We start from the raw sequence: 26,177 nt of genomic DNA, 5'->3' as shown, positions 1-26,177 counted from the left end.
GTGCCACGAGAAGGCCGTTCGCCTTCGTCTCCCGAATCACGAAACCCTAGTAATTTACGGAGACAAACCCAGTACGAATCTTCGTCTCATCTCGTGCATCAAAGCACAAAAACATCTGCGAAAGAACAATTTGGCATTCTTGGCTCACATAGTGGACAAGACCAAAGAAGAAACTAACATCCAAGACATTCCGGTAGCATGTGAATTTCCGGACATGTTTCCTGAAGATCTTCCAGGAGTACCCCCAGAGAGACAGGTTGAGTTCCGAATCGACCTCGTTCCAGGAGCAACTCCTCTCGCTAAATCACCATATCGGTTGGCTCCTGCTGAAATGCAGGAATTGTCCAGCCAACTCAGTGAGCTTCTATACAAGGGATTTATCCGACCTAGCTACTCGCCATGGGGAGCTCCGGTGCTCTTTGTCAAAAAGAAGGACGGATCTTTCAGAATGTGCATCGATTACAGAGAGTTAAATAAACTCACTGTTAAAAACCGCTACCCACTCCCACGAATCGATGATCTATTCGACCAGCTCCAAGGAGCTAGCTATTTTTCTAAAATAGATCTACGGTCCGGATACCACCAACTCAAAGTCCGAGAAGAGGATATTCCTAAAACCGCTTTCCGAACCCGCTACGGACATTATGAATTCGTTGTAATGCCCTTCGGTCTAACAAATGCACCTGCCGCATTCATGGACCTAATGAATCGAATCTGCCGACCGTTCCTTGACAACTTCATCATTGTGTTTATCGATGATATCCTCGTCTATTCTCGAAGCAAAGAGGAGCATGGCCAACATCTCCGACAAGTCCTAGAAACTCTGCGAACGGAAAAGCTTTACGCCAAACTCTCCAAGTGCGAGTTCTGGCTCCGGAGTGTGAATTTCCTAGGCCACGTAGTTAGCCAAGACGGAATTCATGTGGATCCCTCTAAGGTCAAAGCTGTGGAAGGATGGGCAACTCCGACTACACCCACAGAAATTCGTCAGTTCTTAGGCCTAGCAGGCTTCTATAGGAGATTCATCCAAAACTTCTCTAAGATCGCCAAGCCGCTTACCTTGCTTACACAAAAGGGCGTGCCATTCAAGTGGACGGACCGACAAGAGATAGCGTTTCGAACCTTGAAGCAAGCTCTCTGTAGCGCTCCTGTACTATCTCTACCTGAAGGAACGGAAGATTTTGTGGTCTACTGTGACGCGTCGAATCAGGGCTTAGGTTGCGTTCTCATGCAACGTGGAAGAGTGATAGCATATACGTCCCGCCGGCTAAAGACGCACGAAGTAAATTACACGACCCATGACCTAGAACTGGGAGCCGTGGTCTTTGATCTAAAAATTTGGAGGCACTACCTGTACGGTACAAAGTGCACCATCTTCACGGACCACACGAGCCTCCAGCACATCCTGAATCAGAAGGAGCTGAACATGAGACAACGAAGATGGGTGGAATTGCTAAACGACTATGAATGCGAGATCAAGTACCATCCAGGCAAGGCCAACGTGGTAGCTGTGTTGGATTAATGTCTAAGTCCATAACTATAATTGGTAAGACTTGACCCGACCCGGCATGGTCCATTTGGGTTGCATACCATCATGCACTTGGATAGACTATAATGAGAGAAATAAGACACTTATGGTTATTAATATATTATAAGTTCTAGTATATTAATAATAAGAATAATAAGATTATTTAATTAGTATTGATCAAGAATTAATCTAGGATTAATTAATTGATCAAAAGAAGACTAATTAAATATATGGGTTGATTGTGTAAATCATCCATACTTGTATAGTGGGCTAATGCTTCATGGATAATCAAGTTGGGCTAAAACCCATAGGATGGTCCATGGATGCTCCATGGTGTATTTGTACCCATTGATCATGGAAATGAAAGGCCATGTCAATTAGGGTTTACATGGTGTAACCCTAACTATATAAGCATCTTATTCTTGACCAAAATTGGCCACTAGTGTGTGAAAAGAAAGGGCTAGCCGATTTCATGAAGTGTAGAATTCTCTCAAGCTATTCCAAGTGTTTTGATGATTGTGATTCCATTTGAGGTGTCACACTTGGGGCACTAGGCACTCAAGCATCATGAAGACTTTCTACATCAAGAGGTATGTATTCTATCTTGTTACATTCATTGTTTTTGTATGCTAGATTAGGATAATACCTTGGAAGTTCTTATTTGCATGTATAATAGAGAAAACATAGATCCAAGGTATTTAGGGTTGCATGTACACTTAGGAGTGTTAGAATGCTCAAAACCCAACAGTGGTATCAGAGCCTAGGCTTGCTTTCTCTTATACTTGATGCAAATTGCTGAAAAATGCTGAAAAACTCGATTTTCTGGCTTTCTGGGCACTGGACTCGCCGAGTCCACTAATGAACTCGCCGAGTCCATGAGTAAAATCATCCTACTCGTCGAGTAGGTTCATGCACTCGACGAGTAGGAGCCCCAGACAACATATATTCGACGTTTTTGGCTAGAAATGGACTAGGAACATTACCCTAAGTTGTTTTTGAACTTATAAACTTGTTTTTGATGTGGTAATGTTCATGCTAATCCATTTTCAAAGATAATTGTCAATAGATTCATGTTTTGTATTAGTTTAAGGTTTAGACTAATTACATGAAAAAGTTTGATTTGAATTATCTTGTTCTTATGAGTTGCTTAGATTAATAGAAAAGTTAATTGAAATAGTTGTTTTCAATCCATTTTAATCTAAGAGTTGAGTATAAAATGTGTTTGTGTAACTTGTCCTCAAGTTACATGAAGAGTCACATTAAAGACTCATAAAACTCATAAAAGTTGGCAATGGTTACAAAATGAAGAGTGTTGTGTCATTGAATAATTTTTTATGACTCCATAACTTGTCCTCAAGTTATGGAAGTTCAAGAGTCACTTATATGTAACCATAATAAAATCCATAAGTTATAAAATAAAGAAAAGTTAATTCTTTTATTAGTTTAAAGTCTTCCATAACTTGTCCTCAAGTTATGGAACTTGAAGAGTTTTTGGATTAAAACTACTTTAAACACATAAGTTATGGAATAAATTAGTTTTGAATAGTTTCAAAAATTGCCCTCAAGTTTTGGAATTTGAAAAGTTTTCCTTATGAATACTTTATTTCCAAGTTAGCCCTTAGAATTTTAAAAGTTAAAATTCAATCCTTATACTTTATAATATTATAAGTTAATAGTATATATATATATATATATATATATATATATATATATATATATATATATATATATATATATATATATATATATGAGTAAAGTTAGTCTTACCGCTAGTACGCCTCATTCACGAAGCCGGTCTATAAGGTGGGTATAAGGTTGTTGCCTATAAAATGGAAACTTAATGGGTGTCCACTCTCACCCACCGCTTGCTTGACTGGTGGAGGGTCGTTAGCCGAACGGGTTTGACAGGACTAGAATTCTCCCTTCATTAAAAGTATTAATGATAATACTAAGTAACTAAACTCTTAATAATACCCAATCTTAGTTACTTAGGAAAAATGTGAATAAGGTGCTAACCCATGAAATTACACTTTACACTTTGTCTAAGTCGTTAGTGGAGCGTGTGTGGTTAACCGGCACACTAACTTGGACTTAACAAGGTAGGTAAAGGGTGACTTAATATTTATCATAGTATCGATGGAGCGTGTGTGGTTAACCGGCACATCGATTGAGGGGTAATTTATTAAGGGTACCAAGTGATTTGCATGGTTACTTCACACCTTGTTTTGTGATCCTCGGCATCCCAGTCACAAAACCTGAAGGGCACACTCGAGATTGAAACATGCCTTTGAACAGTTCAATGAATCTCAAAGATCTAGGAGTTTCAAAACCAATTAAAACCTAATAATACATTTCGTTTATCTTGGTGGAAATTGGTGGATCGTCATTCACCTACCTTCAAATATTTTATAGCTTGGATTACGGCATACCTCTTCTAAGTTATAAAATAGTTTGTTGGGTCCTAGCCTTAATATTTCATATTGGGTGTCATATTAAGGACTTTAAATCAACTATCTTGAATATCTCCCAAAAGATGTCTGGTTTAGACACCTATGATCTTCCCAAATCTCTTGAAACAAGGTTTCCTAATGAAGATGATGTCCCATGGATATCATACTTCTTTCTCCTCCTCCAACTAATCTCCCTAACCCACAAGTTCTTGAAAAGGTTAAGGTCACTCAAGCCCTATTGGCAAGGCAAGGTCTAGGTGTGATCACATCTTGGAGATGTAGTCACATATTGACAAGCCGGGAGAGTTGGGTGTCAAAGTCTTGAGAAAGTTGGTGGTTCAATCACTTTCTAAGTCACATAGTGAGTTCCTTTGGGACACCTATGAAACAGACTATGACAAGACCCTTAATGATCTTATCTATTTGCTAAGATCAACTTCCTAAAACTTTATGGACATTGACAATGATGACATTGGATATCTAGTAAAGCTCTCTCTTCCCGATGGAAAGGGATCGGCCATAGTCAACTCGGTTGACCAAATGGTAAAGAGAAAAGCTAAGTCTTTGATAGTCTCGTGTACCATTATCAAAGGGTCCATATGTTTGTATTGCCAAAGAAAGGGGCATTGGTTGCGAAGCTGCCAAAATTTACCTAAGGATGTTAAAGTCAATAAGTTTGACTCTACTTCAGGTAAAGTCCACTATCTAACTCTGTTAAGTTTCTATTCTGAGATTCTTGATACATGATGTGACTGGGTCACATGGTGATGTTTTAAGAATCAAAGAAAAGTGAAGAAACTTAAAGAAAGAATATGCTGAATCTGATGGCGTAGATGGATTTCTATCGCATAGTTTGAAGATCGGATTCTTGAGCTACTTCTTAGGAGTTATGAGATATTGCTTAGGAATAGGTAACAACAAGTTTTCATATGGATTGTAAGGATAAGTTTTCCTCAAAGTTTAAAATAAAAGAAAATTTTTATTTTATTTATTTTAAAATATCCTTACAATGGCATTTGAGGAAAAATTGTTGCTTATATGATTCCATTAAGAGCAAGAGTGGAAATATGAAATTGATTCTTTCATTTATGGTAATGTCTAGATTTACAAAATAAGGAAAGATTCTCATCACCCAAGTTTCATTTGGACCGGAACTTGGAATCATGCAAGTTGTATAACATGATGAATGAGAACTTTCAAGTATTGGAAAATTAAGACTAATTACTCGGTCACATGGATGTGTGAGTCAAGTAATGGACTAAGGGATCGAGTACATAGTCTTGTGCACTGGTCAAGTCCACCACAAAAGATTGATAAGACTATTCGTCATAGTTTACTAAAGCTCAGTAAATATGATTATACTTACAAGCTTAAGTGTAACTCTAAGACATTGGAAAAAGGTTCCAATGTATGGCAGAGCGAATAAGAAGAATCAAAATGGCAGAAGGATAAAAGTTTCTCAAATCTGAAAAGATGGGAGAGTACTTTAGTATCAGTTTTGTGATCATCTTAATGATTAAGAAACCATAGCACAATTAGTTCTCTAAGGAAATCTTAGTGCATTCTTATGACTAAGAAGAGGAACTTGAATTGTTGAAGTGGTTAAATCAAGAAGATGAGTCATACTTCGTTCCAATACAAGTCTTAGAGTCATACTCCAAGATTGTAACTTGAGTGACATGTCTCAAAAGAAGGTTAAAACACTTGTCAAATGTAAGAGTAAAAGTTTTCTACTCTTGTACATTTGAAATTGGTAAGTTGTGATGTTTTTGATAAAACAAAGACCAACTTAGGCCAATTGTGTGAAGTGTTTGTCTTGATTAGAATCCACACTATCTCTTGGATATTTGACAAGGGAGTCTTATAGGTCAAGAGGACAGTGAGAGTCTTAAAAGTCTTGAAAGTCTCAAGAACTAATCAAGAATAAAACCTAAAGTTCTTCACTAGCACACAACTTGAGGCTCATAACCTATCGTGTTGACATATTCTGTGCCCATTCCAGTTAAAGTTGGTTTTGCATATGAGTTCTTAGAGTTCTTAATTTGTTGCACAACAACTTGGAAGCAATGGCAGGCCCTTGAGCTGCCAGGTGGCAAGAAGTTAAGATTGAGTTCGGTCCATATGAGTTTGGATTTGTCATTATCTTTGTCTTGTGATTATGGTTTTGACAATTCACATGGATAAGAACACATACACCATTAAATCTAAGTGTCATAAGGTTTCTCTCCGATTCATGAAAATGATGGTGAGGAAACACTTTCACTAAGTAGATTTTAGCTAGATAGCAATTATGATATTTGCATTCTCAAAGTCGTTAGTGGAGCGTGTGTGGTTTACCGGCACACTAACCTGGACTTGTGAGAAGTGGCAAAAAGGTCTAACCATTATGATTACGGCACACCTCTTCATAATTGTTTAGACTCACAAGTGTGCTATCTAAGGGAAGGTGTATGATTTTGATAAAGTTTTATCAAAACAATCTAGCATCAGAAATCTGAACTTTGGTAAGAAAGTCAATGAAGTATTGATTTCTAGAAGTCCAGCTGATTTCTGGGTACATGTCAAAGCTAGTGGGAGCATAAGTGTTATGTTAATAATCATCATGTTAGTGGGAGCATGATAATTATGATAAGTATTGCAAGTTAGCAATGTTAATTATAGAAAACAAAAGTTTCAACTGGGAAAGAGTTGTTTTGCTTTAATTAAGGGAGAGGAAATTATACTTCATCTCAAATCTATAAGCTTAGATCATGAGGTTTTAATCATTTAGTCAAGGAAATATATATGAATTTCATGTTGGAATGGCTCAACATAAGGAAATTCTGTATATGAGTCCATTATTTGCGTTCTAAAATTCGGTTATGATTACAGCATCCCTTTTCATAATCTGAATTATGAGAACTTGGCAAATAAAAATGGAAATGTTATAGCAAAAGACTGGTTTAGTCTTTATGTGAGACATCATGAATCGTGTCCCATATGCTTCGGATATAGGATCGATTACATGTGCTATATTCATCCTTTCTAAAATTTTCCAAATGCCTGGGGCATTAAGAAGGGAAAAGGTTTAGAACTGGATATGACTAAAAGGATTAAACAATTGTCGAGAACAATCTAAGGTTTACCAAAGATTGGTTGCTCAAGGACAATTGGAAGTATAGTGATAATTCTGGAAGGACCATATTGACATAATCTGTAAGGAGGCAACTCTTGTTCAGAAGTGATAGTCAAAATGGAATCTGGAAATGTTTCAAAGTTAGAATTTTCAATCTGTGTAAGATTAAGGAAACTTAATGCAAGAAGGATATTTCCAAGGAGTTGATCTCCTTTGGAATACTCTGTAATGATTGTTGCCAAGTCTTTGTGAGTTTGTTCATAATCGTTACAAGAGTATCAATGCATATAAGTTTAGAATCTAACAGATTTCAGTAAATGGCATGAATTTGGAATTATTGCATTTGCAGTAAGGATTTGGGAGTGTGAAAAGAGAATCATTGAAGTTATGTTCAATTGATCTAGTTCACAAAGTAAAGATCATAGACAAACATAGTATGCATACTTGGTGTATGGCATGACTAGTGTTTAAGAAAACATAGTGTACATGCTTGGAGCATGGGACAACTATTGTTTTAAATTCAAAGATAAAGTTGATAGCTGAAACAGTATACAATGAATAATGTGTAATCATATGGTGATAAATAAAAGGTGTTTTATTTATGTTCAAAGAGCTGATACCATATTGGATTCAATTATTATTGTGTTTCACTTTGCATGTTTTGACTTCCCGAATAAACTAGGTTATTCTTCCGGAATGACTAAGTTATTCAAACCATCCACAGTCGGTCATATGTTGGAAGTAGATATGAATTAAGACTGTCATGAGTTGGCTTGTAGAGGTCTAAGGTGTTGGACAAAGGGCTACAACACTCATGAGTGCTCATAAGTTCTGAGTATTGGATTCAACCCGCGCTCATTGGAATCACTTCATGGATTTTATCACGAGTGATCATGAGACGATAATATCTTATATTCTTCAAACCTAGAGATATGAGTTGTTACTATGAGTTGATAGTACATTGATTGCACGAAAATGCATACGGTAACTCGGTGCTATAAAACGTGCTTTTGTGTATGATTCAACAAATAGTAGAACAAGCCATATGAGTCGAAGTTTATCCGTTCCTTTTACCTTCGGGATAAAAGCGATATCTGTGGGCCCCTCGATGATTTGATGATGACAAATGGAAGTGCTCGGCCGGGCCAGGACTGATTTGATTTGTTCAATTAGTCAGTCGTCATAAATCGGAAATCGGGAAAAAACAAATGGACAGAGAGAATTATTATAATCCATGTCTCAGTCCATATGATATCTAGAATGGAGGAATATATGATCCCTTATCTAATGGACAAGTCATTGACAAAGGTCAGAGTTCATCTACAAGGTCAGAGTTCGACAGAAGCTTTTGAGAGCTACGATTGCTAGTTGGTTCCTGAAGTCATACGCAATAATAGTTTTAGACTTATCCAAGTGGGAGACTGTTGGATTAATGTCTAAGTCCATAACTATAATTGGTAAGACTTGACCCGACCCGGCATGGTCCATTTGGGTTGCATACCATCATGCACTTGGATAGACTATAATGAGAGAAATAAGACACTTATGGTTATTAATATATTATAAGTTCTAGTATATTAATAATAAGAATAATAAGATTATTTAATTAGTATTGATCAAGAATTAATCTAGGATTAATTAATTGATCAAAAGAAGACTAATTAAATATATGGGTTGATTGTGTAAATCATCCATACTTGTATAGTGGGCTAATGCTTCATGGATAATCAAGTTGGGCTAAAACCCATAGGATGGTCCATGTATGCTCCATGGTGTATTTGTACCCATGGATCATGGAAATGAAAGGCCATGTCAATTAGGGTTTACATGGTGTAACCCTAACTATATAAGCATCTTATTCTTGACCAAAATTGGCCACTAGTGTGTGAAAAGAAAGGGCTAGCCGATTTCATGAAGTGTAGAATTCTCTCAAGCTATTCCAAGTGTTTTGATGATTGTGATTCCATTTGAGGTGTCACACTTGGGGCACTAGGCACTCAAGCTTCATGAAGACTTTCTACATCAAGAGGTATGTATTCTATCTTGTTACATTCATTGTTTTTGTATGCTAGATTAGGATAATACCTTGGAAGTTCTTATTTGCATGTATAATAGAGAAAACATAGATCCAAGGTATTTAGGGTTGCATGTACACTTAGGAGTGTTAGAATGCTCAAAACCCAACAAGCTGATGCATTAAGTCGGAAGGAGTACTCAAATTGCCATACAAAAACGCACTCGATAACCATTCAGTCTCATCTGGCCACTCAAATTGCATCAGTCCAGTCGGAGGCTACGAAAGCGGAGAATAGAACTAGCGAGGCATTGCGCGGGATGGAAAAGAACCTAGAAACAAGAGAGAATGGGGTATACTACTTCATGAACCATATTTGGGTCCCAAAAATCGGAGGATTTAGAGAGACCGTTATGAAGGAAGCCCACAAGACACGATACTCCATTCATCCTGGTTCGGACAAGATGTATTTGGACATAAAACAACACTACTGGTGGCCTAATATGAAGGCGGAAATCGCGACCTATGTTGGTAAGTGCCTTACATGCGCCAAAGTAAAAGTGGAGTACCAGAAACCCTCCGGGTTGTTACAGCAACCGGCAATCCCTGAGTGGGAATGGGAGGGGATTTCTATGGATTTCGTGACCAAGCTGCCCAAGACGTCGGACGGATTGGACACCATATGGGTAATAATCGACCGACTGACGAAATCTGCCCATTTCCTGCCAATCAAAGAATCCTACAAGATGGAGAGACTGACGCGTTTGTACCTACGAGAAATCATAAGACTCCATGGAGTGCCAAAATCTATCATCTCGGATAGGGATAGTAGATTCACGTCGCGCTTTTGGCAGTCACTCCACAAGGCAATGGGTACTCATCTCGATATGAGCACCGCATATCACCCACAAACGGACGGTCAAAGTGAACGAACCATTCAAACGCTTGAAGACATGCTTCGTGCATGTGTAATAGACTTTGGAAAGTCTTGGGATATGATGTGTGTAAAACTCACTTAGTTTTAATCCTACTTTAATTATCAAATAACACACAAAAGGCAGTGAACCTATCAATTGTGGTATAGCTAAATAAGCAGAGTATCGAACACAGGGAACGACAAATTAAATTAAAAACTAATTCTATCTAAATTACTTTAGCAAATAAGGGTTTTTCTCTAGTTTTACAAGACTAGAAACTTATTAAACAAAACTAATGCAAGGCTAGAAAAGAACAAATCAACTAGATTCAATAATGGGAAAGAAACTTCTGTTTAGTTCAACTCAGTTAACTTTATGGTTGCTTTTAAGGTAATAGTGCAATGGATTAATTCTTTCGTTGGTTACCGATTCAAGTGATTAAGTTGTGTTCACTACCCTAATCCTTAGCAAATAAACTAATTCAAACAGTGGCCAATTGCTTAACTTAATTATATTTACTAGATTAATTATTCGGGTTAAGTTAGACTTGCAATAGCTAATTAAATTGTTATTTTTAATTAACCTCTTGTTCAATAGTCATCTTACAAGCTTGCACATGAATTTACTCAATTTACTTATTAATCCTAGTTTCATATTCATTAATCCTAGACATATGATTTAGTGGTCACTTATCATATGAGGTCGATAATTAATAGATGTTCATGCTAATTAACTATCTTCCTATTAACAGAAAATAAACTAATTCATACACAAGGTTCTTTAGCAAGCTAAAATAACAATTAATCATCAACTTAAAATTAATCCTACCAATCAATCAAACCATATTGTCAACTTTGCATCCCCAAACAGAAGTATAAAGAAATTAGTTCATAACTAAGGTGAATAACAGCAAACAAATAAGTTCAAGTTGCTTAATCATATTGACAAAACAAAAGAATTAAGTAGAATGATGAAATTACGCCTTAATTACTCCCGGAATTGGATTCTAGCTTCTTTGGTCGACTTCTAGGGTTCTTCTGGCTTCTTATTCGCAGCTTAACACCTCTGAAACTTCCCAGAATTCTCCCCTTTTCGCATTAAAGAGTTATCTTTATATATGCATACCGACTCGTCGAGTCATATGGAGACTCGTCGAGTCCCTCTCACATTAGTCGTAACCTGATAACTGTCTTGACTTCCGAATGCTTATCTCTCTGAATCCGCGACCGGACTCGTCGAGTCAAGAGATAACTCGACGAGTAGAAGCCTTATTCTGGCTGTTTTCTTTCTTCTTTCCACTCTTGAGCTCTCAACCGCTTCTCTTGCTTCCTTTCGCTTCCGAGCTTCATCTTTGGACTGAAAAACACAATTTAACACTTTTAAGTACCTTTTGTCCATAATATGCAACAATTTAGCTAATATATGAATAAAAAACTACACTTAATACACACTAAATATGCACATATCAGGATACCCACCTACCGTTGATCGAGTTCTCATATAACAATAGTTACCATTCGAGCATCAAGGTGGCTCCTTTCAAAGCACTGTACGGGCGGAAATGTAGATCACCGTTATGTTGGGCTGAAGTAGGTGACACCCAGCTAGCAAGAACGCATACGTCGGATAGGGCACTAACAGGACCGGAGATCATTCGCGAAACCATAGAAAAGATCGTTCAGATCAGAGCTCGATTACAAGCATCGCGTGACCGACAAAAGAGCTACGCCGATAAACGGCGAAAGCCCTTAGAATTCCAGGTCGGTGATCGAGTACTGTTGAAAGTTTCACCCTGGAAAGGGGTTATATGTTTCGGAAGACGGGGAAAGCTGAACCCGCGATACATTGGACCTTTCGAAATCGTCGCCCGAATAGGTCCGGTAGCATACAGACTACAACTACCCGCGGAGCTAAACGGTGTACACCCCATGTTCCATGTCTCAAACCTAAAGAAGTGCCTATCAGACGAAACCCTTGTCATTCCGCTTGATGAAATCGAAATCAATGAGAATCTCCTGTTCGTCGAAGAACCAATCGAAATCATGGACAGGGAGGTGAAGCATACTAAGCAGAGTCGCATCCCGATTGTGAAGGTACGATGGAACGCAAAGCGTGGGCCAGAATTCACGTGGGAACGCGAAGATCAAATGAAGCAGAAGTACCCTCACCTATTCTAGCATTCTCAAATCTAGCTTTCAAACAGAATTTCGGGACGAAATTCCCTCTAACGGGGGGATGATGTCACAACTGGAAATTTTGTGTCATGTAGTCTATACATTCAAGCTAATGTGAATCAAAAACTTCAATCAAATACATCATGCAAGTACTACAAATAGTCATCAAACAATTGGAAACACTAGAAGTTCTTATTTAGGTCCATTTTGGACTAGAACTTCCTTATTGGACCTAATGGACCAATAAACTTCCAATTTGACTATCTTGGGTTTAGAACTCTTAAATGGGATCTAATTGGACCCACATCTATTTGTTTCAACATTTTGGGCTATGTTGGACCTAGAATGAAATGGATTGAAAGCTTTGATCCATGAATACCCTAAACTAGTTCAACAAAAATGGAAAAATCATACTATATTCTTTTATGAGAAAATTCACCCAAATTAACACTAATGTTGGGCTTAGGGGCAAAGGCCCAAATTTCTTTTTTCCTCCATGTTTTCGGCCCAAATCAAGCCCAAGGGAGAGTTGACTTTGGGGTTGCCACCTCACTTTTATTTGTTGGGTTTCCATGCACACAACTCATGTTTCCAAGCAAGCATCACTTCAAAATCACTTCTATCCTCTCCTCTCTCTCACTCTCGGCCACATCTCAAACACACACACACATTTCACAAATTCTCTCAAGGAACCTTCAAGAAAACTCTCTCCTTTCCTCCCCATGATTTCGAGATTTTAAGAAGCTTTCAAGAGGATCTTTCAAGCTAATCACCATCTTAGGTAAGTATTTACTTATATATATGATCTAGCTATTTCATTCCATCAAAAACCTCCTCTAAATCTATTCCAACTTGTGATCATACACCTTAGAAGTCACCAAACTCGAGATCTACCAAGGAAGGGTGCTAAGGCCGAAAATCACTTCATTTTCCTTCCATTTTCTTTGCAAAACCGAGCCCCCACACCCAAGGTGAGCTTCATACCCCCTATTTTCTGTTTTTATGAGTTTTGTGGGGGGGGGGGGGGAATACAAGTGAAAGTGTAGATCTATATGTGTTTTATATGCTTGTATGGTTTCCATGCTTACATGTATGCTTTTGTGTGTTATAATGTTGGATCTAGCCATAAAACCCCTCAAAACCGAGATATATCTTATGTTAAATGATTTTAGCATCAAATATATTGCTACATACAAAGTGTTTCAAGAAAAATAGCTAAGTGGTTTAGTAACAATTTTCTTTGGGCTAAAAACACAAATTTTGGGCCTAAAATGTGAAAAATACAAAATTAAGGGCCCAAATTGACATATCACGAATTCTGATGGATGAAGTGTGTCAAAACAGTTTCAATAAAACAATTTCTGGAAATATACTCATTTAGAGGATTAAAAATATAAATTTCAAGCTTAATGGGCTAAAAATGACAATTTCGGCCCAATGAGGCCCATTATGCGAATTTTTCTGTTTTGGAGGGCCAAAACTGTGATTTTCTGTAAAACAGTAGACCATAAGTGATCCAAGTCCTTTTCAAAGGTTTAAAATGCTTTTTAAATTAAAAAGGACCAAAGTTGCAAAAATTTTACAATTTGGGCCAAAATTGTCAAACTTGCGAAAAAGAAGGGTTATAACCGAGAAAACTGAAACTTCAGGGACTTAAGCTGTTTTCTATGAAAAATATGCTGGAAAATATTTATTTCAATAATTTTTGGTGTTAAAATGTCAAGAAAATTGATTTAAGGACCAAACCGGAAAGTATTTGAATAAAGGGTTGAAAAAGTAAATTTTACAAACAATGAGGGGCTGAATACAGAAAAATTACAAGGCTAATTCAATACATGCAATTTGATCAAATGATGGCACCGCGACTATCGACGAAATACAATACATTACAATACCAAAAGTCGTTGTTAAACGAATTGGTTCGGTCTCGAACCAATAAAAATCCGCAACTACTAACACTACGACACTACGATTCATACTAATAACGTTTGATAATTCATTATACATGCGAGTGTGCACAGACGTCTACGCACCATCTTTGGGCCCCAAAAGTGTAAAATCTTGTTCGTTGAGCCTAGCTAGCCCAATGACCTGATCTTAAGGCCCGAAGACATTTATCTTACGAAGTGTTGGGTTTTACCGATCTGACACAACGTAAATGGACTTTCAATGGCTTGTATACTACTGGTCCCAAGGGTCCTTTGGTATTGCTAGTAAAGTCTACATTTCATGCGAGGCGGGTCGGGGACCCCTCGTACATTTTTATTCCCAACCGGTTAATGGAGTCATCGAGGTCTTCGTGTCCTCTTTCTCTTCGGATGTGGGACTACACATAGTCAGGGCGGTTGGATAACGTGATTAGTACGGACGACGCCTACGGGATCGTTAGTATAGCTATAAACTGGTCGTTTGTGTAATGCGTGTTTGTAGCAACTAATCATGCTCAAAATAATCCAATGTCGCCTGGGACTGACACTATACGCTATGCAATGGTTTCAACGTAACTTCATGTAATTCAAGGAATTAGGAAAACATCGGGTTTTCCCAGGGTTTTCAATACATACAGATTTGAAATGCATACAACTTCAATGAACAATTTTTTTTACAAGTATAGAAACAAACAAGCATACCTATGGATCTTCACAAACGTTTTCAAAAGCTTTTTCTTTTCAGAAAATATCGGATTTTCTGGTGGTTTTCAAACAATACAAACATTGGATTTCAAACACTACTTATGAACTCACCAACATTTCATATGTTGACGTTTTTCAAAATACTTGTATTCTCAGGGAACCAGTGAACCAAAGGAAATCATATTCAGTGATGGCTTGTAGTTTATTGATGTACGAATCGAACAATTTATTTTTGGGAATGTAATGTTTAAACAATATACTTCATGTAAATTCTACTGGTTGTACTATATTAATGCATGGTGACGAATGTTGTTATGTTTCATATATTCAATGTTATGGTATTCAATTGAGTCACGACAGCCCCCGGACGTTTCCGCCGTCTGGTTCGGGGGTGTGACAAGCAGAGCAGAAAGCTGATCCAAATCTGGTAAGCTCACTGTACACCGTGAGCACTCCCCCACTAGGGTCTCGTATGGTCACTATTTAACGCTCGTAGTCAATCATAGTTCCAAACCGACTCAACCTGTCCGTGCCTACTCTGACATAGACATCACCCATCGCGATTGGTACCAGGTCTATCGGGAACTCAACACCAAAAATCTATAGTACACACCCCCAGATCACATCAGTAGCAAAAACCGCATGCTCGTCAACATGAAGGATCGGCCCGCACCCAAGTCAAATAACACCAAAGCAGGTAAAGAACTCACAAGAAAAGTATTTATACACAACACAATATAAGCACAATATATCTCGAAATATCATAAATAAGGAAATACGTATTGGCCACGACATCAGGTACTGCGCGGACCTCCTCTATTTTCAGCTGAAACGCTGTCCCATGAACCCTCGGTGTCTCGACCTTCGCTGGCTGACTCTCAGTAGCATGTAAAGCAGCAGGTGTGGATCCCTGTGCTGATCCCTGACTAATCTGGGGGCACTCGGCTTTCCGATGGCCGGTCTGGTTTCAGTGAAAGTAGACTGCAAACCCCTTGGGGCAATCCTTCGCCATGTGCCCCTCTTTGCCACATTTGTAGCAAATCTACGCTCGGCACGATCCCTCATGACTCTTGCCGCACTTGCCACAAATGCGGCCATTATAGCCCCCAGTCCTCGTATCAACTGGCTTAACTTGCTTCGTAACCGGCTGCGACTGCACTAGTCTCTGGTCCTAAGCACGAGACTCCTCCTCCTCCTTAGTCTGTAACTCTAGCTTGATCTCCCTCAGTCTAGCATTGGTCAGAAGCTCTCCAATGTCCTATATGATGAGTTCGCCACGAACTCTCGTATATCTCTCCCCAATGTGCTCATATACAGGCTCACACGTGCCTGCTCAGTGGACACGTGTTCAGGACAAAACAACGCCCTCTCGTGAAACATCCTAGTAATCTCAGTCACTGACTTTGTCTTCTGCTTGAGAGACAGAAACTCATGGGCCAAACATTCCCTTTCCACCGGGGGAACATACTCATCTTGGAACAACTAGGTGAACCTCTCCTACGTCACCGCAGCATGGTCTTCAGGAGTAAAACCGGTAGTCAGAAACTTCCACCAGTCCTTCACCCCCCACGCGAAGCTGGTTCAGCGCAAACTGAGCCCTCAAATGATCAGGACATGAACATGTGTAAAAACATCCCTTGATATCAGAGATCCATCTCATAGCAGCAATCAGATCATGGGTCCCATCAAACTTTGGTGGCTTTGTGTTGCTAAACTCCCGAAACAACAACGAGTCACCTCCCTGTGGTCTGGCAGCGGCAACAGCTGCGGTGGCTGCAGCAACATCCGCCTCAGTAACAACAGCATATCGATCATCAAATGTCTCAATCAATGTGGCCTTAATAGACCCAAACATCTCATGAATCGCCTCTCGAATAGTTGCGGTCACCTCCTTGTGAATCATCCTGCGAATCTCATCATCACTAGTCCCACTTCTCTTGGGGTTGTGACGTGTACCCACCATGATGTCTCTAAAACACAACACAAAACTCATCAGAGACTCGCTCGACAATACTCACACTCGATCACCCGTCCCTACTTGTTCTTTAGTATCCTAAGGATTCTTACTTGGGTTGCATACATATCTGGTGTTTTCAGTAGTACGGACCCAATACTACCTTATACACCAACCTGTAGCACCCCAAGTCCTACTCCTAGGATCCCAGTTCACAAGTACTCTAACTCTCATGAATAACAAACTACCCTATCAGTAGATCTCTCATATGCTCATTTACGTATCTCTCCTAGATTATCTCTCGACTCAGAACTCTCTCTCTAAGTGATCCTGCTAGATACTCTTACTCAACACATACTCAAAGCACATAGCAGATAGCAACGACTCCTAGGCTAAGGCATCACAAATCAAGCAACTCTAACCCTAAATATGAATTACTTAGCCTATCCTCTAGCATGGATCACTAATATCTCATAAATATCTCATAACATAAATAAATAAGGGTATTTTAGGAAATCACCGTTCGGGCTCTGACTGATTGTACACACTGCTCCAACTCGTTTTCTCTTAAAACTATTTCTCATTTTAGAACAATCATTTCTTTTGAAATTTTTTCTCAAATCCTTAGTTTGAGTTCAGACATACTCGATGGTACACCCGAATCCCTCAAACCAAGGCTCTGATACCAACTTGTAACAACGTAAATTTTAAAACCAAAATTTTCATTTTTAAAACACATAAAAACTCATAATATATCTCAAAAACATAATTGTCTCAAGTGTCAACACAAATCCACATAAAATGTCACTATCCCAGAATCATCCACATAGTCTTGGATCAGTGTATACAATCAAGTCGGTGCCTTCCAGTGATCCAAAGAGGTACCTGAAACACATAACACATAACACGGTAATCACGAAGCTTAGTGAGTTCCCAAAAATACGACATATGTCTCATTATCCTCTCATGTCTATGCTCAAATAAGACCCTCCGGTCAATGTGTCTCAGTGGGACCCTCCAGTCCCACAACTCGGGTGGGCCTCCGGTCCTAACTCGGTAAGCTCAGAATAATACACAACACAAATCACAAAGATATAATGCAGGATATCACAATACTCAATATAACACATAAGACCCTCCAGTCACACAAAGATTACCACTCTAGGTAAAGTATAGTGAAAAGACTCACCTCCTAAGCAAGCAAGTAAGTAATCTCGTACACGAATCTCGAACTAGCCTCCGCCTAATCACATAAGATAATTATCTCTAATTAACATTTAAGTCACAACTCTAAATAACTGAGTTATTCTCTTTCTTAAACTCTTGGAATTGGTAAAAGACTTTTTTACCCCTCCATGGTCCCCATAACCCCTGCCTTGACCAAACCCTAAAGTCAACAGAAGTCAATACTCGAGTCAACTGTCCATGTTGACCTTACTCGCTGAGTGCATCTATGTGACTTGACGAGTCCCCCTTGTTCCTTCGGGACATTGCAAAAACCCAACTTAACTCGTCGAGTTGTCTCATCAACTCGTCTAGTTACCCATGTTCAGACTCATTGGGGAAAACCCTAGCCGACTCGTCGAGTCAACCCATTGAGTCGTCGAGTCCCTTAAGTTAAATTCTCATTCAGACGTTTTAAGGCTGAAACCATGCCCCATACTCCAGATCTGACTTCCTAAGGCTCGATTATGACGTAAATCTTCGATCTTTATGTTCATACATGGCATATTTGTTCCATAATGTCAATTCAAGCCCCAACAAGGGTTAGATCCACAAGATCTTATCTCTAGCTCAATAAGTTTGGGTATTTTGACTCACAAGACCTCCTACACTCTAGATCTGAGGTTTTAACCTTAAACCATGCTCAAAGGACTCAAATGACACCAAGGTATGGGAGAAAACCCTAGAAACTCCCTAAACCAAGATATCATAAGGAAATGATCAGGTTAGCATCTTTTTACCTCCAACTGAAGCAAAAACCTGTTAAACCTCTAGATCCAAAGCCTCCGCTTAATCCAAGCTTTGATACACTCCTCTTCTCCTTCAAAAGTGCATTAATAACCACAAGGTTAGCTCCTCTCTCACTCTCTACCTCAAGTGGACGATTAGGGTTTCTCTTAAAGGTGTAAGGTGACTGGTGATGCGGAAATAAGGGCTTAAGGCCCCTTAAATAGGTCACAAACCCAGGGATTTAGGTTTTCCTCACACAGCGCTAACTCGGTGACTCGACTCTATAACTCATCGAGTCGGTTATTAAACCCACGTGACAAATCCAACTCTACTCGACGAGTTGGACACACAACTCGTCCAGTCACTCATTAAATCCCAAAAATAAATAAATAAATAAAATACCTAGGAGTCGGGATGTTACAGTGTCCATGGACATTGAAAATGGCACCATTGGTAGTTCAGAAAAGGTTTCTCTTCCAAATGGAAAGGGAGCGGCCAAGTTCAAACTGTTTGACCATATGGTAAAGAGAAAGGCTAATCCAGAGATAGTCTAATGTGCTAATCCTAAAAGGTCCATATGTTTTTATTTCCAATTGAAGGGGTATTGGATAAGAAGTTGTCCAGAATACCTGAAAGATCTCATAGATGGTAAAGTCAAGTCGTATGACTATACTTCAATTACATCCACTATCTAACTCTACTTTATTAAGTTTCTGTTCATATATTCTTAATACATGATGTAATAGTCACATTTTGATGTTTTTGAAGGATCTAAGAGAAAGAAGGAAACTTAAGAAGAGTAAGTTGAATCGGATCGTGAGAGATGGATTTCGGTCGTATGGTTTGATGAACAAATTTGGAAGCTGTTGCATAGGAGTTATGATAGATTAGTAGATTACTTAGGAAATATCTAGAAACATAGTATTCATATATGTGCATTGTAAGGATAATTTTTTCCGCATATTATCAATAAAAGTGAAATTTTCATTTATTTATTTTTATATTTCCTTGCAATGCATTTATGAGAATTTGTGGTTATATTTCTACTATTAGCGACGTTAATTATGGATATATCGTTTATGATAATATCATAATCAACCAAGTGAAAAGGAATTCTCATCACCGAAGTTTCAATTGGATAGAAACTTGGAGTTATACAATTCAAATCGTGTGATGTATGAGAATCTTGATCATGACTAATTCATTGATCACATATTTATGTGAGTCAAGTGAAGGACTAATGGATCTAGTACAGATTGATATGGACTATTTAGATCCACCACAAAGAATGATAACTCTATTCATCATGGTTTATCAATGTTTTAGTGAACATGGTTGTGTTTATAAGATTAAGTAGAATTTTGACACTTTGAAAAAGTTTTCAAAGTGTAATAGAACGAATAAGAAGAATCTATTAGGTAGAGAGATAAAGGTTTCTCCAATCTGAAAGAATGGAGTATACTTGAGTATCATGTTTTATGATCATCTTAATGATTATGGAACTATGTAACAGTTGATCCTATAAGGACATCTTAGTGCATTTGTATGACTAAAAAGAGGAATAGGATATTGGTGAAATGGTTTAATCAAGAGATGAGTCATACATCGTTTTCCAATCTAGTTTTAGAGTCAAACTCTAGTAACTACAAATCATATCTTGAAGCTTGTTTCCAACTAATTAGGTTTGTAACACCTCATGAAATGTGGAGTAATAGTGTTTTCTTACTCTGGCACATTTGGAATTGGTAGTTGTGATGTTTTGGTTAAAACATGGGATAAACTAAGACCAATTACATGAAGTGTTTGTTGGTCGAGAATCCACACTAACTTTTGAATATTTGTTTTTTCTCGTCAAGGAATGCTCCTTGAGAGAGAAACTAATATGTCAAGAAGTCAATGGGAGTCTTATTGATCTTGAGAAATTTCAAGAGTCAGTTGAGAATAAACCTTTTAGTTATCACTAGCACATGACTTAAGGTTGATAACATATCATGTTAAGTTGACACATTCTTGTTTTTGTGCATCTTCCAGTTGAGTTGGCGATACTTACGAGTTCTATGGTTCTCATTTGACTGTAAAAGGCAGAGCACATCGATTAGTGAAAGTACATTGATCAATATGGGTGAACTGCTTGGAAGCATTAGTAGGCCCTTGTGTTATCAGGAGGCAAAAGATTAAGAATGAGAAAAGTTTAATCCATGAAAGGAAAGCCTAAAAATGTTTTTGGTTTTGCCTCAACCTTATCTTATTATTGTAGGTTGGAATTGATAAATTCACATGGATAGGAACACACACACCATAAAATCTAGGTGGCAAAAGGTTTCGCTCTAATTCATGAAAATGATTATGAGGAAACACTTTATGCTAGTAGGTTTTATAAATTTGATAAATATCATTACGATTAGTGGTTGTGATACTTGCATTCTCAAATTCACAATGTGATTACGACATCCCTTTTCATAGTTCGAATTGTGAGAAATGGCAAGAAATAGTTTTAACATTCAGGACTTATTGTTATAAGTTCTGAAATAGTTTAAACACACACATATGCTATCTAATGAAGGTGTATGACCTTGAGAAGTCTAGTTGAAGACTTATCAAAGCATTACGTATCAGAAATCTGCACTTTAGTAACAAAGTCAAAAAAATATTGATTTCTGGAAGTCCAGTTGATTTTGGCTACATGTTGAAGCTAGTCGGAGCAAAATTGTTATGCAGATAGAAGCATAATTGTTATGCTAGTAGAAGCATAATTGTTATGCTAAGTATTGCAGGTTGGCAATACTAGTTGTAGGAAATTCAATATATATGGAAATATTATAGCAAGAGACTAATCAAGTATCATGTCTTTATGTGAGACATTATGTGTCGAATCCCATATGTCTTGATATTGGATTGATTACATATGATATAATATTCACTTGTTATGATTTTCCAAATACCTAGGGCATTTAGAGGGAAAAAGGGCTAGAACAAGGTGTGACTAAAGTTGTTAAATAACTATCAAGAACACTCTGAGGTTTATTGAAGATTGGTAGCGTTTGGACAGTTAGAAGTATAATATTAATTTGGACGGACCATATTGACATAATTCTGAAAGAAGGTGACTCTTGTTCGGAGTTGATTGTCGTATAGGAATAAGGAAATGTTTCCATAATATGAGTTATTTATTGAAATCTACATGAGAGTTAGAAACCTTAATGAAAGGAAGGTGTTCAAGGAGTTACCTTGAATTTGATACTTTATTACCATGAAATTGCTTTAAGTAACAAAATTTCAATGGAGCATGTTATGACATCGTTGGCTAACTCTGGGTGACTTTGACGCCACGTCATCACAAAAAGGATATTGCATGCAAGGTTAGACTCTAACACATTTAGTGGTGACAAGAATTTTGAATTCTTACACTTGTAATAAGGATTTGAAATTATGATATAAGCATCATTGGAATTATGTCCAATTGATCTGTTCACAAAGGAAGGACCATAGAGAGACATAATTTACATGTTTATATCATGGCATGAATGATGTTTAATTCAAGTGTTTAGTTTATTAATCAAAACATTATACAATAATAAAGTCAAATTAATATGGTGATTAAATAATAAGTGTTTTATTTATATTCAATGGTTTTGAGACCATAGTTAATTAGGTTATTATTGTGTTTCATTATGCATGCTTTACTTCCCGAATAATTGGATTATTCAAACATCCATAGTTGATCATACTTTTGTAAGTAAGTAGTGAATTAAAATTGTCCTGAATCAGACTATAGATTGTCTAAGGGGTTAGACATAGCAATGGTTTGTTGCACTATTCATGACTACTTTTGAAATGGGGATTTAAGTATTACATAAACCCATGCTCAAATAATTACTTCATGGATTTTATCACGAGTAATTTTGAGATGATAATATCTTATATTCTTAAAACGGAGATATATGACTTGTTGTTTACAAGTCGGTTATGCATTGCTAATACGTAAACACATCAGTAACTTGATGTTATAAAACTTATTGGTGTGCGTGACATGATGAGTAAATAGTACAAGCATATGAGTCAAAGTTTATCCATTCCTTTTTCCCTAACGGTAAAAGCGATATATGTGGGCCCCTCGATGATTTGATGATGACATCTAAAATGCTTGGCCAAGCCTGGACTAAATTGATGTGTTCAATTAGTAGTCTAATATCAGTCGTCAGAAATAAGAAATCGGGAAACAAATATTGGACAGAGAGATTGATTATAATCCATGTCTCATGTCTATACGATATCTTATATAATGGAGGAATATTTGATCACTTATCTAAGGACACGTAACTGACTGGGTCAGAGTTCGACAACGACTTTTGGTAGCTACAATTTGTTGATCAATTTGGTAGTTATACTGGAAATTATAGTTATTAGACTTATCCAAGTGGGAGACTGTTGGATTAGGTGTTTAAGCCTATAACTATAACTGGTATATACTTGAATTGATAGTAGCACAGTCCTTTTGGGTTGTTTCCAAACGTGGCAATTGAATAGCATAACTTTTAGAGAGAGAAGAATGATTTATTAATTTATTACTTGCTTAATAAATCAACTAGAAATCAAAATAAATGATTTATCAATGTATTATGGAAAAAAATATATTAATTAGAAATCATATTGTTTAATTAATATTTCATCAGAAATTAATTTGGAATTAATTTTGGTATTAAAGTAATTAATTAAAATTGTAGGGACTAAAGGTGACAATGTTCAATAGTTGAGCATTGGGCAATTCTAGAACCTACCTATAGTAGGGGGAACGAAATCTAGATGCTCTTAGGGTTTCCTTGGGCTCTAAGGGTGCCTTGGATGCCTTAGGGAGGAAGTTAAGGGATTATGGTTATCTTGCATACACCTGCCTTATCCAATACCTTCCTAACACCTATATAAACCCTCCTTAGGGTTAAATTTCGGTTATGACTCATCCAATAGCATAAGGGCAGAAATTTCTCTTCCATTACTCTCTCTCTCTCTCTCTCTATATATATATATATATATATATATATATATATATTATTCCTTGGTTTCTTAAGTTTGTTTGTGAACCATTAGAGGCGTAACACTTATGGCGCTTTATATGAAATGTCTTTCAATCAAGCATTGAAGATTGTTTAGAATAACAATCTTAAAGGTATGTTTCATAACCCTTTATTATATGAATTTTGATTATACACTAGGGATCTAGGGTTTATACTTTATTGTTCATTATTATATGCTCAATTAGGGAACACTTAGATCTTTAGTTAGGGTTGCATGCACACATACGATTGTATGTTTTGCTCAAAATCCATCAACTAAACCCTTGTTATGGAAGTTGATTGCTATATCTTGAAGTTGGGACCTTTTGGGGTATGCAAAGCCACCAAGTCAGTGACTTTATGGTTCTTGATGTTCTTTAGGACTTAGATCTAGGTTCTGCTCATGTGGCTTTAGGCATTAAGTACTAAATAAAAACTTTTGGGCATCAGTTTGCGAACGCCCAACATTGGGTCGAGGAATGCCCAACGTCCTGGCTGAGGCTCGCGGTCTGTTGACTGGTGACGAACGCCCAACATTCAGTCCAACAGTGGGCTTTCCTTGGACCATTTTATTAGACCTTGTTTCTTTGGGCTTTAGTGGACCATTAGAAATCAAGTTTTTGGGCTATGTATATGCTTAGGATTTGGGGTAAAGCCCATTAGAGGATTTTAGGCCTAATTTGGAAAATTGGGCCATTAGTGGGCTTTGGTAGATTATCTAGTGATGGACCTTTTATGTTATTGTAACAACGTAAATTTTCAAAACAATTTTTCATTTTTAAAACATACATTAGAAATCAAGTTTTTGGGCTATGTATATGCTTAGGATTTGGGGTAAAGCCCATTAGCGGATTTTAGGCCCAATTTGGAAAATTGGGCCATTAGTGGGCTTTGGTAGATTATCTAGTGATGGACCTTTTATGTTATTGTAACAACGTAAATTTTCAAAACAAATTTTCATTTTTAAAACATACATTTACTCATTAAATGATGTCAAAACATAATGTATCAAATGTTATCATCACAAAACATATCCCAGAATCTCAGAACATAAACTCCACGAGTGTGTACGGATCATGTCGGCGCCTTTCTGCGATCATCACTAGGACCTGAAACACATAACACAACAACTGTAAGCATAAATGGTTAGTGAGTTCCCCAAAATACCACATACAACACATACGCCACTCGAGGCTACAGTATGACCCTCCGGTCGATGTGTCTCAGCGGGACCCTCCAGTCCTATAGCTCGTTGTACCCTCTGGTCTGGTCATAGCTCGTCGGAGCCTTTGGTCCGGTCTGTATCATTTAACCCTTCGGTTTGGTCTATATCGTCGGGCCCTCCGGTCCGGTCTATACAACACATATCATACATATAGCAAAATGCACACAATCTCATACATACACATAGCATACAAGACCCTCCGGTCTACACATAGATACCACTCTAGGTAATGTATAGTGAGAAGACTCACCTTGGATATCTCGGATAGCCTCGCACACGTATACACTGATCTAGCCTCCTCCTAACACATAAACAATTATCTCAAATCAATAACGGCTCTCCCGGCTAGAATAGCCTCTTTGATTTCCTTTAAGATGGCTAAAAGACCCATTTACCCTTCAAATGGTCCACAAGTCCAAATGTTGACCAAACCCTAAAAGTCAATAGAATTCAACGGTCAGACTTTGACCCGACTCAAGGAGTGCACTCGTGTGACTCGGCAAGTCCATGGATGTCCTCTTCGCCCATGGTCCTCACTCGACTCACTCAGTCAACCCTACACTCAACGAGTTCACAGGTCGCGAGTCGCGGGGAAACCCGACTCGACTCTTCGCATCCCCTTATGGGCTCGGCGAGTTCCTCCCATGAGAACACTCAAACGATCTTCTGAGGTCAGATCTGCTTCTCCAACTAGTAGATCTAACCTTCTAACACTCGAAATCCACGTAAAGGTTCAAACTTTATGTTCATGCAAGGCTTATAAGACCAAAAATGGAGAAATAACCTTTAAAATGGGGTTCTACTCTCAAGGCACACATGAAACCTCATAAAGTTGGAAGCTTGGGACCTTTTAGACCTCTCAAGGTCCAGATCCATCATCTACACCCAAAGGGACATCATATGCTTCACAATCTAACCCAAAATGGTGCAAAGGAAACCCTAGATTCAAGGAATCTATCAAATACACGAAATGGGAAGGAACTTGTACCTCAAAACGTGAATCTCAGTGTGAACAACCCAGATCCAAGCTCCACAATCGATCTAGCTTGGATTCTCTCACACCTTCTTGCAAGGTTACACCAAAGGATGAAGAATTAGCATCCAAAATGCACTCTAAGCTCTCTTTGCTCTCTAAGGTTTTACTATGGGGGTAGTGGTCGCAA

The sequence above is a fragment of the Lactuca sativa genome, chromosome 3 (assembly GCF_002870075.4).
Source record: "Lactuca sativa cultivar Salinas chromosome 3, Lsat_Salinas_v11, whole genome shotgun sequence".
Lineage (NCBI taxonomy): Eukaryota > Viridiplantae > Streptophyta > Magnoliopsida > Asterales > Asteraceae > Lactuca > Lactuca sativa.
The sequence above is the reverse complement of the archived record's forward strand: the minus strand, read 5'-3'. Positions refer to the sequence as shown.